Here is a 15,593-nt window from a genome sequence, read left to right as displayed (position 1 = left end):
AATAAGAATGTTAAGATTGTGAAAGTGTTATGGTTTAACCAGGAATATAAAGAAGCCACTTGGGAAGCCGAGGATGAAATGAAAAAGAAATACCCAGAGTTATTTCAGGTATGTTGAGTTACGGGGACGTAACTCGTCTTCTTTAAGGGGGGTAGAATGCGGTAGAATTTCGCGCTTTTTCCCTATATTTTTAGTTATTTTTGTGCTTTTTGCACTATTTTAACGAGTATTTTGAGAAATTGTGTTCTTAAAGAGACACAAAAAGGTAAAGGTATGATAAATATTACAACAATATTATACAAAATGAGGGAAAAGTTTGAATTTCGTTTACCAAGTTTCGGGACGAAACTTATTTTAAGGGGGGTAGACTGTAATACCCCGTATTTTTTTATACGTATTTTATTTTAAATAAGTATTTAGTGGGGTATTTAAATAATTTGAAATAAATTATTTATGGCATTTTAATTATTCATTTTAAATAAGTTTGGAATTATTTTATAAAAGGAAAATTTTATTTAATTAATTATTTTATTAAGTAGGGATTTAATTTAGAAAAGTTTTATTTAAGTTTTATTAAGAAAGGGATTAGGAAAGATTAAAAAAGGGAAAGTTTAGGTAAGAAGGGTTTCTAGAGAAAAGGGTATAAATATTCAATACTAGGGCAAATTAAACTTTGCCTAAAGTGGAGAGTACCCAAGGTAAACTTTCTCTCCCTTCTCCTTTATTTTCTTTTTCTTTTTCTTTCTTTTTCCCCTTCCCCTTTTTTTGGCACTCACCACTGCCGACCACCACCACCACCGGTGGGCCGTCGGCCACCTCCAGCAACAGCCGGCAGCAACGGCGGCGCCACCAGCAGCACGGCAGCAGCTGGCTGTGGTGCCGTGGCTGCTGTCCGACCACCCTCTTTCGAAAAAAAAAATTATTCTTTTTTATTTTTCTTTTGTTTAATCCTAGATCTAATTATAAATTATGATTTTTGTGATGGTTTTATGATGATTAATATTAAGTATGATGTGAATTAATTTTCAGATTTTAAATTTAATTAAAAAGCCCTAATTTTTGAAACCCTAGATTCATAAATAATTGATTATTGAAGGAAATGATTTAGGGTGGTTTAAACCTTTAATTTAAGGGTTTTAAAGTATAACTACAACAAGTTTTCATGAATTAATATAGCTGGAATTTTTGTTAGTATGCTAAAAATTAAGTTTCTTGAAGGAGTTTTGATTACCCATTAATTGGGATTAAAGTATGAGGTTTTAAATTAATTTTCAGCTTGTTTTAATTAAATTATGAGTGGTTTAATAAGAGTATATATTGCTGAAAAATTTGTGTGGAGTACATTTTAATGCCATATTATGATTTTGGTTTGTAGGAGACTTTGAAGTAAGAGATTTCTATTAGTTGAGGCGATTTTAAGATCGTATACGAGGTACGTTCGCGTACTTAGAATATTTTTGATGATGTAGTAACATGCTAGGCTTGATTATTTAATCCCAAGTAGTATCATGCTAGATTATTTAATCCCAAGTAATATTATGTGATCACTAATTATTCAAGAATTAAATTGGAATGTTTAATTGTTTGGATAATTATAATGTTTGATTATGTTATGGTTTGAGAGTCATCGCTAAGTTTAATAATATGTAAATAACGTAAAGCGAAAGAGATTATGCATCAAAAATCTTAGAACGTATAAACCTTGAGTATGAACATATGGGGGGAGTTGTGGGGTTTTATACTTATTTAACCATAAGTTCTACTAGGAGTACAATGTGCTGTATTTTCCTTTTATTATTATGCGCAGGAATTCCGCCACTTACGAGTGGTTATTTTATACTGGCACGGTTAGGTCTCGTGTCAGCACCCCTTTATTGGGGCAGGTTAGGGGGGAAACCCGTTCGATGCATAATCAATACTAAATAAATTATTTAGTTACTTAGTTGAGAAGTCTTGTTGTATGTTGTGTGCTTGTAAACAGGTACAACGAGGTAAGTTGTGTGTTGATAGGTGAAAGCATGTTAGTGTGTTTAATTACGATTATGTACTCAACTTTGCTTATTGTGTGTTTGTGTGTTTGTTGGCCTTGTCTTTACCTTGGCCCTATGATGACCCATTTTTAATGGAGAGTAGTGGAAACAAGCAGAGAGAAGCTTTTCAAGTGATGAAGCATATTCATGATGGGCATGATAGAAGAGCAAATCATACTAGTTTCCATAAGTATATGATGTACTTATTGCTTTCATTATTTTATTATATTATGTTTGTGAGACTAACGCAAAGGTATTGAATTGGTACGGTTTTGTTAAGGGCCTACAATGGTTCCAACTTGTAGGTTGACTTTGTTTTACTTTGGTTTGATTTTACTTTCGTTGGTTGACTTTTAAGTTAAGTCGTTTTGAATGTTTTTAAAGATAGTCTTCCGATGTGTGTCTTTGATAGTTGCCTTAGCCATTTTCACGGTGGCGGTAATGTCTTAGATTTTCCTATTTTGAGTTTTAAACAGAGCAAAACAGGTATTTTAAAAGAAAGGAATTTCTAGGGTGTTACAACTATGAGTTCATGTATGTGTATTGGTATCATGTTACTAAGACATGTTTATATTAGCAATAATGTATGAAAGGATAAAAAAAAATCAAACATAGAAATATGGAAGTGAATAGAGGAAATGATAAATCGGATGATGAGGTAGTAAATGTGATAATAAAAGTCAAGTCCGAAAATCTAAGCTCTTAGGTTTGGTAACAAAGTCATAATTATAACTCTAGCAAAAGTGCATACTCCCTAAAGTGCTCTCACTAGTAGGATGAAACCTTAGAATTGGTGCACCAGCAAATCTAGGAAAAGAGCCACTTCCAAGAAGACCATTATGTTCATGGGGGCTCTGCCATGACCTCCTTGCCTGATTTCTATAACACCTTCAAATATTATAACAGAAGAGAATCAATATTTAGTCTAACTCATCAAAACTACTTCAACAAACTCCTAATTTAGAAATTCCCAAATAATCCTACATTCCTACTCCTATAACAGTACCATTTTATCTAAAACAAACCTTTTTTAATAATCGAAATGTATTAAATTCCTTCGATAATATAAAATCCACATAACTTGAATTTCTCAACTCCTCAAAGCATTAAAGTAAAATTTTACACCAACTCAAGACACACAAATGGCATTTCATTTGAAATGTTCAGGAATCATCATAGGCCATTCATGTCAAATTAAAATGAGCAAATTATAATAAAATGAGCTAATTAAAATGAGTAAATTAAAATAAAGTGAACACCAATCATCAAAGTTCATACATGATTTGCAAAAATGAAATATGTTGATTGTAATCACCGTATTTTACTTCTAAAGTTCCAGAATACAAATGAAATACATAACACAATTCTTCAATGCTCAATTACAGTGAAAAAAATTGAAAAAATCAATAAATTAATTGTGCTGACTAAAAAAAACGCTACAAAATAAAAATCAATAAATTGTTACTTACATTTTTCGTTCATAGGTAAGAACTGGAGATTTTGCTTCGTCGTTGGGAGCTCGTGTTGAATCCATTTAGCATCTCACGATTTCTAAGGTTTAAAGTGAAATTAAAAAAATTATAAGCTAACAAAACTTATAGATGAAAGCCAAAAATCCAATGATAAGTAATTATTACAAACCTAACAAAATAGTTGAAGATCCAAGCTAAAAATTGATGATACTAAGGCATTACAATCGAAGAACTATGGGAGAGAAGAGAGAGAAAGGGAAAAGCTAGATCAATTTCTAGAGAGAGGGAAAAAGAATTAGCAGCAACAATTTTGAAGAAAGAAAGAGCTAGACTAATTTTTATAAAGTTTCTTATATACAACTTAGGAAAAGGGATAATGTAAGAACACATCCTTTATGTGAGAACTCTAATCTATATGAGAATAAATTTAGACCATTGCTTGATTAAATTAAATCTAACCATCCAAAAATCATAGCAATGGCATTTTGTAATTTCGTGAATTACACCTCCTTCTCTCTTTGCTATTCTTCTTGGCTTTCACATATAACATTTCTTTTTCTCTCTAACCTTTTTGTTCTCTCTCTCTCTCTCTCTTTCTCCATAAATCAGTGGATTTTGGGAAAATTTTATACCAATTTGAAGTAAGTTTATAAATATTATGACCTAATTTGTTTTCAAATTTTGATTATTTTACGGAATTTGCTGAAATTAGATACAAACTTACATTATTCATGAATTAGGTTTTCGCCTTTTTTTTTTTTTTGCTTCGCCAATTGCAAATGGATTCAGTTGAACATGTTAACGAAGAACGAAGAAGGTAAGTATCAATTGTACAAAATTGATAATCGATTTTTGATTGAGGTTAAGCTAAGGATTACTGATTTGTATGTCTTAACTGAATGACTTTGGTTTAAGCTGTGTTTTTCAATTTTACTTAGCAATATTTATGTTTCAATTAAGTAATGAATATGCATTACTTAGTCCTTTGTTGTTTTATTTAATATGGTTTAAGCTGCTTGGTTTTGTTATTTTTGAACTTAAAATTTTGTTATTGAATTTTGGTTTCGTTTTCTAGTCATTAATTTTGTTTGATCAATTTTTTTATCAAACAAGTTAATTTAGTGTAACTCATAGAATTAAGGTTGGGATTATTTTGCTAGTAACTATCGTAGGTTTTTCATTTTTTGAGTTACTTTTTAGCTTATGTAATTTAATTTTGATTTATATTATTTATTTAAGATGATGGCGGTGGTAGAGTTTGGTATGGTTTGGTGGTGTTGATTAAAGTGGCGACGTGGGGGAGCTGATGTCTTGAGATGTTGTTCAGTAAAAGCAGCAAGGATATTGTGAGATGTTGTTGTACCCTGAGGTGTTTTGTGAATGGTGTTATGTGATTAATTAGCAGGGAGCAGGGGTGTAGGTTCTATGTGCCACTGGATGTTGTTGCATGGGTGAGGGAATTGGCAGGTGGTTGCAGAGTGTTTATGTTCAACTATTTTCTAGAGTTATGTGCTTAATCTTCTTATGGATGGTACCAAAATTTATACTTGTAGTTTGAGTTCAACCAGATTTGTCAAAACTCTATTTTACTTGTATACTAGAGCAACTTAATTGATCAAAGTACTCTCATCTTTAAAATTTATGGAGATTGAACTATGATATCACCAAAAATTACTTGAAATCTTACTATTTTCATGTCAAAGCGTAGCATTGTGCTGCTCTAGAACTACTTGGCCGTTTGATTATATATAAATCCTGTTAATGAAACTTTTTTCTTTCTTTTGCTACCCAGGTTGCAGCTACATACTTTTATAACATTTGTTGCATATGCCAAAAATAGCCAAATTTCTCAGGAAATTTGGCTATATTTAACCCTTTCCCTTTAATTTCTCATGAAAATTGGCTATATTTGACCCACTCTCAGAGATGGCCTAGGAGGGTACATTATCCTTCGGATGGATCTGAACAAAGAACACTGGCATCAACCATTTAACCTTGACAACAAGCTTGAATTTAAATGACATCATGATCGATAATTTCTTCATGTTATGCATAAAAGTATTTGATATATCTTGATAAGTTCATATCTTTATAGATTTAAAAAGATTAGTTGGTCTGCTAAGTAGTTGATGTACAGGCTGGCAATCTGGATTTTCGGTTAAAGCTGGCAATATGGTCTACTATGTTGTTGGTCTACTAAGCATCTGTGGGGGCTCTCTATAATCTTGTGGAGGTCAATATGGATTTCGGTTAAAGCTGGCAAGTAAACGATGGTGAGATTTCTTTTTTATTTATGATTTCTTTCCGACTAAAAGTTGGTAATCCACTTACTATAGGATGAACACTAACTAGCCAAGTATGTATATGCCAAAATGAATGAGTTGCAGTTCTATAGATAAGCTGTTGAAAGTAGTTAAGGTACCACATCCTGTTCCCAAAATTTGTTGGAAGGCAGCTACAATCTTAGAGAACATAGTCTCTAAGCCACAAAATTGAGTTCCACTCCTAGCATATGAGAATGCGTTTGCAGAGATACTCTTCTTTCAAAGTAAGCATGCTGATACTTTTGCGAGGACATTTTTCTTTACATTATTAGACTTTGTTTACTCATTTATGAAAAAATTAGTCATGTGAAACTTAGGTGAAGCTTTTTTGTATTTGATAGTTGCTTGCTTTTTAAAAGATTTGAAGTCTGTAAAATGATGTTCTATTCGTTGAGCCTATACCTGATAGCTATTAATTGTGTATGTAGAATGAAATACAAGGATATTGATTATTGACATGATTTATTGTTGACAGTTTTTAGTGAGATTCCATGATCAAGTAACTTTTAGATCAGATTACCATAGTTTCAAAAAATAACAATAATTCTTTGCTCATATGTCAAATAAGCAAACACATTTCTACTCATTTGTCAAATGAGCAAATACTTCTCCGCTCATTTGACAAATGAGAAATAATTCTCTTCTTATTTATCAAATAAGCAAACAATTCTCTTCTCATTTATCAAATGAGCAAACACGTTTTTGCTCATTTATTAAATGAGCAAACAATTATTTGTTCATTTGTCAAATGAGCAAATAATTTTTTTTCTCATTTGTCAAATGTGCAAATAATTTTTTACTCATTTATCAAATGAACAAAAATGAGTAAATTTTTTTTCTTATTTATCAAATAAGCAAAAATGAGCAATCAAATAATTTTTTCGTCCATTTGACTGTTTCCGAGACTTTTTTTGTGTCAAAGAGGAAGATTCATGTAAAAGCTAATATTTTTTTTTATTGATATTTACAACAAATCACAATTTATAGAAGTGCACAATAACTCTTTGCTCATTTGTCAAATGAGCAAACAATACTTTAACAAATATCAATTCAAAACTTTTAGACGAAATATGTCCTTGTGGGTAGATTGGTATAAGAGGGATCCTATAAAATTAGATTTTTTTTTTCTTCTTCTTTGATGACTTCATCCCAAAGCCTTTATACTAGTTATAGCTCTAACGGATGTTGCAGGCTGCCTTTTCTTGACACTGTGTTGAATGAGAAACGTTCAAAATCTCATTGGATAATGAGACTAGTGTTTTTTATACTTGGATTGAAGTTTATAGCCAAGTATTTACTAGTTCAAATTGTAAGCCTATTAGCTCAATTGGTCAAACACCGTGGTTTTACATTGTACAGAAGATGTAGGTTCAAATCATACTTAGGCTACTAGTTCAAAACATGTATAAATTATACCCAATTGAATGAACTTCAACACCCTTGTTACATAATAGGATGGGGTATCATATATATTAAATAAAATGGAAGGATTACAAGAGGCTTAGGGTTTGAACTCCAGGTTAGTATATGTTCACATATTTTAATTAGGTCATATGGATTGACACTTTCAAGTAATATTCTTCGATATTGTGTTGTCTGTCCTCTTTAAATTGTGACTTACAGAATACAATATTACTCGTTACACAAATGAGCAAAATAATATTGCTCATTTTAGCTAGCTGAGACAAATAGGTTGAATATATTTGCTCATTTACTATAATAGGCACTTTTTTCATTTAGTATAATTGTACTCAAATGAGCAAGTATGCAGTCTTAGCAGCTTGGTTAACTTTGAGAAAATTTTGATCATTTGTTTAAATGAGCATGTGTATTTTTCTCATATGGTTGATGAGCAAATGTGTATTGCTCCTTATACAAATGAACAAAATAATTTAGCTCATTGCACATATGCGCAAAATAATTAATAATATTCATTTTGGCTAGTAGGTACACATAAACAAATTAGTAAACTAGTGTGGGATTCAAACCCACTTCTTTTGTGCATTTTCACAATGCTCTACCAATTGAGCTAGTAGCTTAGTTTTATGAGAAAAAATTAAAAAAAAAATAATAATCTCAAATTATTAAAGAATCATATCACCTTGAGATATACGAATACAGTGCTGGTATCCGTCATCCTACCTTTTATATTAATGATGCAATAAAGGTATCCATAAGTCCTGGTGGCTAGTATAAAATCTGCTATACACATGCTTGTCTTTAAGAAAATTGCAAATTAAATTAGAATCATATCAAATACATGAGAAAGTAGTACATTCAAACAACCCCTAAAGGGACTATCTGCACCACGTAGTTCTACAATATTCCACTATTTAAGCCTGAATACGAAGAGAATTAAGAATAATAAGGCTCAAACCACCCAAAAGTTACAAACCAGAGAATTAGAGGTGAATATAAATTGAGGATGCCAAAAATAAAGGAATAGCAAGGTTGTTCACCAAACTTAAACTACTTATACAAGAAAAAGTCGACTATACACTATTTTGGAAAGAAAACTGAAGGAAGGCCTATAAAGATACTAAATACGGAGCTAGCAAAGAAACAGAGTTGTAGTCCTACGAAGTACACATGCTAAGATGCAAAGAAAGGTCAAAACCTTCAAGAAGTTTTCGTTTTGTATTCCCAATCACCTAGGATGCTTTTCAACTTTCAATCAAGCTAAGCTATTTGAAAGCTTTCAAACTTTGACCTAAGTACCCATGAATGTGGGTATTTTCAATATGCTAGGCTCTTAAAATTTCAAGCCATTTAAAAGGATTTCAAACTTCCACCTATGTACTGATGTCACAATAATGTAGGATTGAGGCACTTAGCAATTGAGAAAATATAATAACTTAGTGATAATAATAACCAGTCAACACTCTGAGGCTCATTCATAATAATATATAATCAAACTAATATATGATCAAAGAAGTTAAAACCTAAATGATATATAATCAAAGAAGATGAAATCTAAACATGGAGGAACATTTACAATAGATAAGAAATGTTGCTCCTGTAATAAATGAACAAACATTGATTCCTCATTTGATAAATGAATAAAGAATTGTTTGCTCATTTCACAAATGAGTAGAGAATTTTTTGCTCTTTTGATAAATGAGCAAATAATTGTTGCTCATTTAGTCCAAGTAATCAATTCCAATAAATTTAAGCTAAATATATCAGTTTACACTAAAATAGAAGCATATCTTTGATTGAAATTATAAATTTATAAGTTATAACATAAAGTTCGAAAATTTTGAATGTGCAAAAAATGAGAAAAAAGAAATTTGAATGAAAATAGGATAATTTACACAAATTCATTATGCTTAGTTATTTGCTCAATTCAACTCTGTTTGCTCATCTTGTTTTTTACTATAATACTTTTCATATTTAGGTTTGCTCATTTTAATTATGTTTGCTCATTTTACATATCTTCAATTGAAATTATCAAATTTATAACATTAATTTTCAAATTATTTGACAAAAATTTACCAACATAAGAACATTCAATAGGAAATTTAACGAAAATTAACATGCAATATGAAAATTTTAACGAAAATCCTAAATTGAGAACACTCAAAGTAAAAATAAATAAATAAATAAATAAATAAATAAAATCAAGCAAAAATTAGAATGTCATAACCAAAATTAAGAACATTCATATTCAAAAATTTCCAGAATACTAAAATCGAATATTAGAACATCAAATTCAAAAATATACTAAATTAAGATTACTCAATTTGAAAATTTTTAACGAAAATATGAAATTAAGAGCATGAAATTTGAAAATTACTGGCCAATATTAAAAACATGACTTACTTGTTTATTATTCAATGAAGCTTGTTAATTCTTGTTGTTGCTTAAATCTAACATAAATTGAACAGATTTGAGCTCAAAATCCTTGAATCTCATTGAAATTCTGATAGGAAGCAGTTATTGAATTCCGCTTCCAAAAAAAAAATTAATTGGGCATCCCTTGATAGGAAGCAGTTATTGGGCATCCCTTGATAGGAACTAGTAGAAAAAAAATTAATTGGGCATCCCTTGATAGGAAGCAGTTATTGAATTCCGCTTCCAAAAAAAAACTGAAACATACAAATGGGAGCGGTTTTGGGTTGAACCGCTCCCAAATATTATAATTGGAAGCGGTTTGAACAGTAAACCGCTCCCCATTCCTAAAAAAAACCCTTAAACTAATAATAATAAGGGCCTCCACTCTACTCATGGTCACGGGTCCTTCTCATCTCCTTTCTCTCTCCTCCTCTCCACTCTCATTCTCCTTTCTCTCAATTTGACCATGAAATTATAGGTTTTAATGTCAAATTCGACCATGAAATTCTAGAGTTTTTATGGTTGAATTTGACCCTTAAAACCCAAATTTCAAGCCAATTTCGGGGTTGTGATAGAAATTAAGTTATGTTCCCTTTTTCCTTTCTTTTATTTTGTTTTTTTAAGGTTTTTTTTAATTATATGGTGATATGTAGTTGTATTAGTTTGTTTCAGGCGGATCTGGTTTGGGTGGGGGTTTTGGTGGGAATCGTGGTGGGTGAGGTGGATTTTTTTTTTTGGTTTTTAAAGGGGGGTTAAAGGTGCTTGGTGGTGGTGGTGATACGGCATAGGGGGTTGGGATCTGGTTTTGGTGGGTGGTGAGGTGGGTTACGGGTTTATGAGTGTTGGTGGTGAGGTAGGTTACGGGTTTATGGGTGTTCGTGGTGAGGTGGGCTGGGATTTGGTGGCTGGTAGTGCTGGTGCGCTTGGCTAGTGGTGGAACAAGAGCAACAACAAGTTGTATTAAATTTATTGTCAATTTATTTTTAGTTTACATTGTTGAAAATCAGAAATTGTAAAATTACAATAATTGATTAATGAAAATAATTATATATTAATACATATGTTTGCTTGTGTATCAATTTGACAGGAAAAAAAAAGGCATTATGGGAAGCGGTTCGGAGCCAAAACTATTTCCTATTACCTCTAAATGGGAAGCAGTTTGAACCGCTTGTCATTTAAATGGGCAATGGGAACCCCCCCCCCCCAAGCCCAAGCGGTTCAAAACTGTTTCCCATTAGGGGGTTAGAACCGCTTGCCATTTACTTTTTTCTACTAGCGAAGCTCATAAGCTCTTCACCCTAAATTCTTCGGATGAGCAGTAAGTAATTTTCTAAAAGGGGGAAACGTGTGGTTGTTTTACTATTTTGTCATTATAGGGGCACGTTAGATGAGAGTTGTTGATATTGTTTGATCCTAAGGCCTAGATTTGTTCTCTTATATTAGGAGTGTTCTTACATATGGACCTATTCTTACCAGATCCCTCCCTTATATATTATAAGGAAGGGCGCACACTTGATCAACGGTTAGAATTCTTTTTGACAAATTAAATCAAATCCCTAAAGAATTCTTTTTGACAAATTAAATCAAATCCCAAAAACTGCCGCACGAATTCTCTCTCCTCCTCCGCGATTTTCTCTCTTCTCTATGCGTTTCTCTCTCCTCCTCACGGAGGCCATGTTTGTTCTCCTCAACCATTTTCATGCTTCCACACCTCAATCAACAAATTGATTGTATGGAATATGCTGCAATTTACATATTATTTCAATAATTTGTTGAATCGTTGCAAAATTTCTCAACAATTGAGGTAAGAATTGCGAATTTGGTAATTGATTTTTAGGTTTTTTTCCAATGATAACTAAATCAGATAATATTATTGAATTTCATCTTATTCTTTGATTAATTTTAGCATTTTTTGTTAATTTTGGACGAAGTTGTGCAAACGAACTAATTAGTTTGTACTTTGAAGCGGCTTCCATCTTTCTCTATGCCATTGAAGCAGAATCTAAGGTACGATGTTTTATTTCTCGCTTTGTTTTGATAAGATTGTTGAATGTGCCGAAATTTTTTGCATAAATAAAGACCAATGTTATGATTCAATTTTAACGATTTAATAAGTTTAATGGTAATGTTGTTGCTGATGTGTTTGTTGTTGTAGATAGCAGGGGGTTTTGTGAACTATTCTGTGTTGTTGTTGTGGTGTGGTGTAGGTTAGAGTTAGGTTTGGGGTGTAGGATAAGCTACTAGTGTTGTTTATGTTGTGTTGGTTGTTGTAGTGGCATCGATATCAGCGGGTTTAAAGGAGGCCATGATGGATGAAGATAGCTGCTTGTGGAGTACTTTGTTGTTGCTGTGGTGTGCTGTAGGTTAGCGTTGGGTGTGTTGTATATCTCTAAACTAAATCAAAATAACTAAAGAGTAAATCAAATTGGCTCGAAAATACGGAGTAGTATATAAATAAGAGGTTGTATTGTGTAACAAATTCTTAAATGTGAGTTCAATTTTTCTCTGCCAATTTATTTCTCATGGCTAGCTATCTTCTATAGTGATACTATGTGCCAATAATACAGAAATATCTATGTGTTTATTAATCTTCTATTGCTTACGTTTACCTTCCTCACAATCTTCCTTAGTCTATGGATCTTCTTAATTGTATATGTCTAATTGGTATGCTTGATGGGTCTGGTACATGTATCTATTATTAAAGACTGTAAAGTCTTTAAAGGAATTAAAAAAATACTTTAAAGTACCTTTAAAGTAATTGAAAAAGACTTAAAAGTTAATAAAAAAGACTTTAAGCTAAACCTATTAGCTCAAGTGGTAGAACACTATGCGAATGCATAGAGGTGTAGGTTCGATTCCTACATAGGTTATATCTATATAATCAAATATAAAACACTCTACAGTTATTGGCTTTCAAAGTGCTAGTTAGAAATATTGTCTACGATCAAAAGTAAATAACAAATCTATAATGCTGAGGATAATGGTGGGATTGGAGGCTGTTATTAGGGATTGAGAGGGCTCTATTGTTGCTGCTGCTGTGAGGAACTGCCACGCCACAAAGGTTGAAAATGTAGAGGTGTATATATGCTGTGAGGTTCGGGGTTCACCTAGATAAAATACTAGGGTATAAACGCATATGTGTGGAAAGTTAATAATAGTAATTCAAAAGTAGATAATATTTACTCAAACGTAAATAAAACTAAAACTAAAATAAAATTTCTTTAACGTAAATCAATCTATAAATACACTAAAGTAACAACCACTGATGTCAGCTTTCCTCCAAAACTATACACGTGTCAACTTATTATAAAACATTTTCCCGCCCAAAAGTTTATTGCATGTTACCAAAAAAAAAAAAAAAAAAAAAAAAAAAAAAAAAAAATTATAACGTGATAATTAACATACATTTTACATAATTAAATAAATAATTTAAATTAACAACACTAAACTACTATGTCCTATAAAAGTGGGATATGAAGGATATAGTTGTATGTTTTTCTACTTATCCTTTTATAATGCATCATTTATATTGTCCATGTTATACTCAGTGTACTTACCTCAATTAACTAATAATCCTATTTCCATGTTATAATATTTGACTGTGATAAAATGCGACAATCTATTTCTCGGTTTTTTTTTAGTGTCTGTAAGTGCAATTGTATCTCCGTAATATTGTCTCCCAATTTTTTTTTCTTTGATTTTTGATTCCCTGGTAGAATATATTGTTTGCTATAGAAGCCTGTCGGCAAGAACATTTGGTGGAAATATGTAACTTGGAAGGTTTTTTTATTTATTACAAATAAAAGTATTTATTTATTTTCTATTTGTCAGCATTTTATTGGAAATTTAATTACTACCTCTATATATTATAATTTCATCAAAGAGTTATTAGTTTTTGCGAGACATTAAATATTCCTTTGCCGCAAATAATAAGAAACGAGATAGTACCTATATTCTTCAATTTATCACAATATGTTTTTTGGTGCTAAAATTGTTGAAAGTTGATAAATTGCATATTAATTCTTCCATTATTTTCTAATGAAGTTCATTTGATTGCTTTGATTGTAGACTATGATGTTCTAATCGCCTAATCTTTCAAAGTTTTGGGTTGAGTGGTTGGGGTTAAATTGATTCTAATTTCATTAGGAAGGTTTGAGGTTTGTTCCTCTCAATGTCATTATTATTGCATATGTACGTTGGTAATCATATTTTATAAATGGTGTTAAATGTTATTGATAAATTTCGGAAAATATTTCTCAAAATGATTATTGACAAGAGTCAAAGAATGATACATACAACTCCAAACAACTTATAAGTGCAACATAAAACAAATGTATTATATAAAATTAATAAATATTCCGTAAATTTTATTTAAAAATATTTTATGTTAGTGTTGTAGATGTTGCACTTAATCCTCCAAGTATATCATTGATATGGAATCAAAAGGAACAAACGCCTAGCTTAGCTACACCAAATGGATGTTAGGATTGATTGGGCTATGCGCATGGAATTGGATTGATTTCTACACCAAAATTATAAGGAAACTTGGTGCTTTTTTTTTAATTAAAAATGATCTCTTTATTATTTACAAAGTAGTTGATTTTGTATGTTTTTTTTTTATGTAATATAAAATTGAGAATGTATTATCATTGTTATTCAGGCTTACTAAAAATATTACTCTTTTCGATTTATATTCTTCTTCCTACTTTTGAATTTTTTTTGTGAGACAAATTGCCCAAGTAAAAAAGAACAATATAAAGCGGCTAAAGTATCAATTACTTGGGACAATCAATTTGAATTCAATAAAATAAACAAAATTAGCAAATTTTATTTATTTAAATCGTGCATCGCACGGGAGATAAGCTAGTTTAGCTCTAAAGATAATGAGTGATAAATGATCATAGAAAACAAGTCATTTAAATTTATATCGCTCTATAAATAAATATTTAACAACTAAGAGATAAGTATATGAGATGAGGTAAATTAAAAGTAAATGTTCTCAATCAAAAAGTAAAAAAAAAATCAGTGTAAAGGTAAATAATTTTATTTATGTGTATTTGTCCCTTCCCTAAATCAACAACAAAAGATTTCTAACATCAAGCTCATCCTTATGCTTTGACTTTTAGACCAAAAACAAAAAATCTATGTGTATTTAGACTATTTTCTCAATATATTATCAAATTTTATAAAACACGATCTTTGCGCAATTCTTCTCATTCTTTCATAATCTTAAGTGGTCTCTACAATAATTAAAGAATATAAAGTAAATAAAAAATATTTTAAAGTAAATCGAAATATTATAAAAATAAATAAATAAATCTCAAAAGTCAAATGAATAAAAAATAGTTTTATTTAATAAATAAACCTACATGGGATTTGAACCCACATCTTTTGTGCATTTGCACAATGATCTACTTGTTGAGCTAGTAGGCTAGTGTATATTTAACATTTAAAGTAAAACATAATAACCCAAAAGTAAATTAAGTTTTCGTCGTGGTTTTTCTACTTAAGAGGTCGGTTGTGGTGACACATTATCACAAAGGAAGGAACCTTGATCACACTATGCTTAGGCTTACCTGTTGTTTCCCCATCTATAACAAGTGTGTTCCCTTGTTTTAATTTTTCTCGACTTTAGAGTTGGTAACTTTATTAGCGGGAGAAATTGGTTTCCATGGGTAGGATATTGACCACCTTTATGGACTGAATTTGAATTTGTTACATCATATTGGACTCGCAAAGGCATCGCTACAGTTGATGGATGAGCAATAAGTTGTATGAACATTAATTTATATGACAGAAAAACATAACCAGATACTAACTAGTAGCATTTTAACAAGAAAGATCAATTCAATGAATTGAGGTGGGAAAGAAAAATTACTTAAATAAAAAGATCTTAAAAGTAAAAAAATATATCTATAAATTACACTACAATC

At 31.0% G+C, this 15,593-nt stretch overlaps 1 long non-coding RNA gene across 3 annotated transcripts; it reads left to right on the top strand.

Annotated features, from left to right (window-relative positions):
• The first annotated feature begins 11,232 nt into the window (after positions 1–11,232).
• LOC145572275 (uncharacterized) lies at positions 11,233–12,183 on the top strand. 3 transcript variants are annotated; one of them, XR_014096761.1, is made up of 2 exons: positions 11,233–11,464; positions 11,627–12,183. It is a non-coding gene; the product is annotated as an uncharacterized LOC145572275 (long non-coding RNA). The 3 variants fall into 3 exon arrangements; XR_014096760.1 differs by having other exon boundaries at positions 11,592–12,183; XR_014096759.1 differs by having other exon boundaries at positions 11,567–12,183.
• Positions 12,184–15,593: the final 3,410 nt, after the last annotated feature.

This window comes from Chenopodium album, chromosome 12 (genome assembly GCF_948465745.1).
Source record: "Chenopodium album chromosome 12, dcCheAlbu1.1, whole genome shotgun sequence".
Lineage (NCBI taxonomy): Eukaryota > Viridiplantae > Streptophyta > Magnoliopsida > Caryophyllales > Amaranthaceae > Chenopodium > Chenopodium album.
Note: the sequence above shows the minus strand (reverse complement) of the source record. Positions and strands in the feature narration are given on the sequence as shown.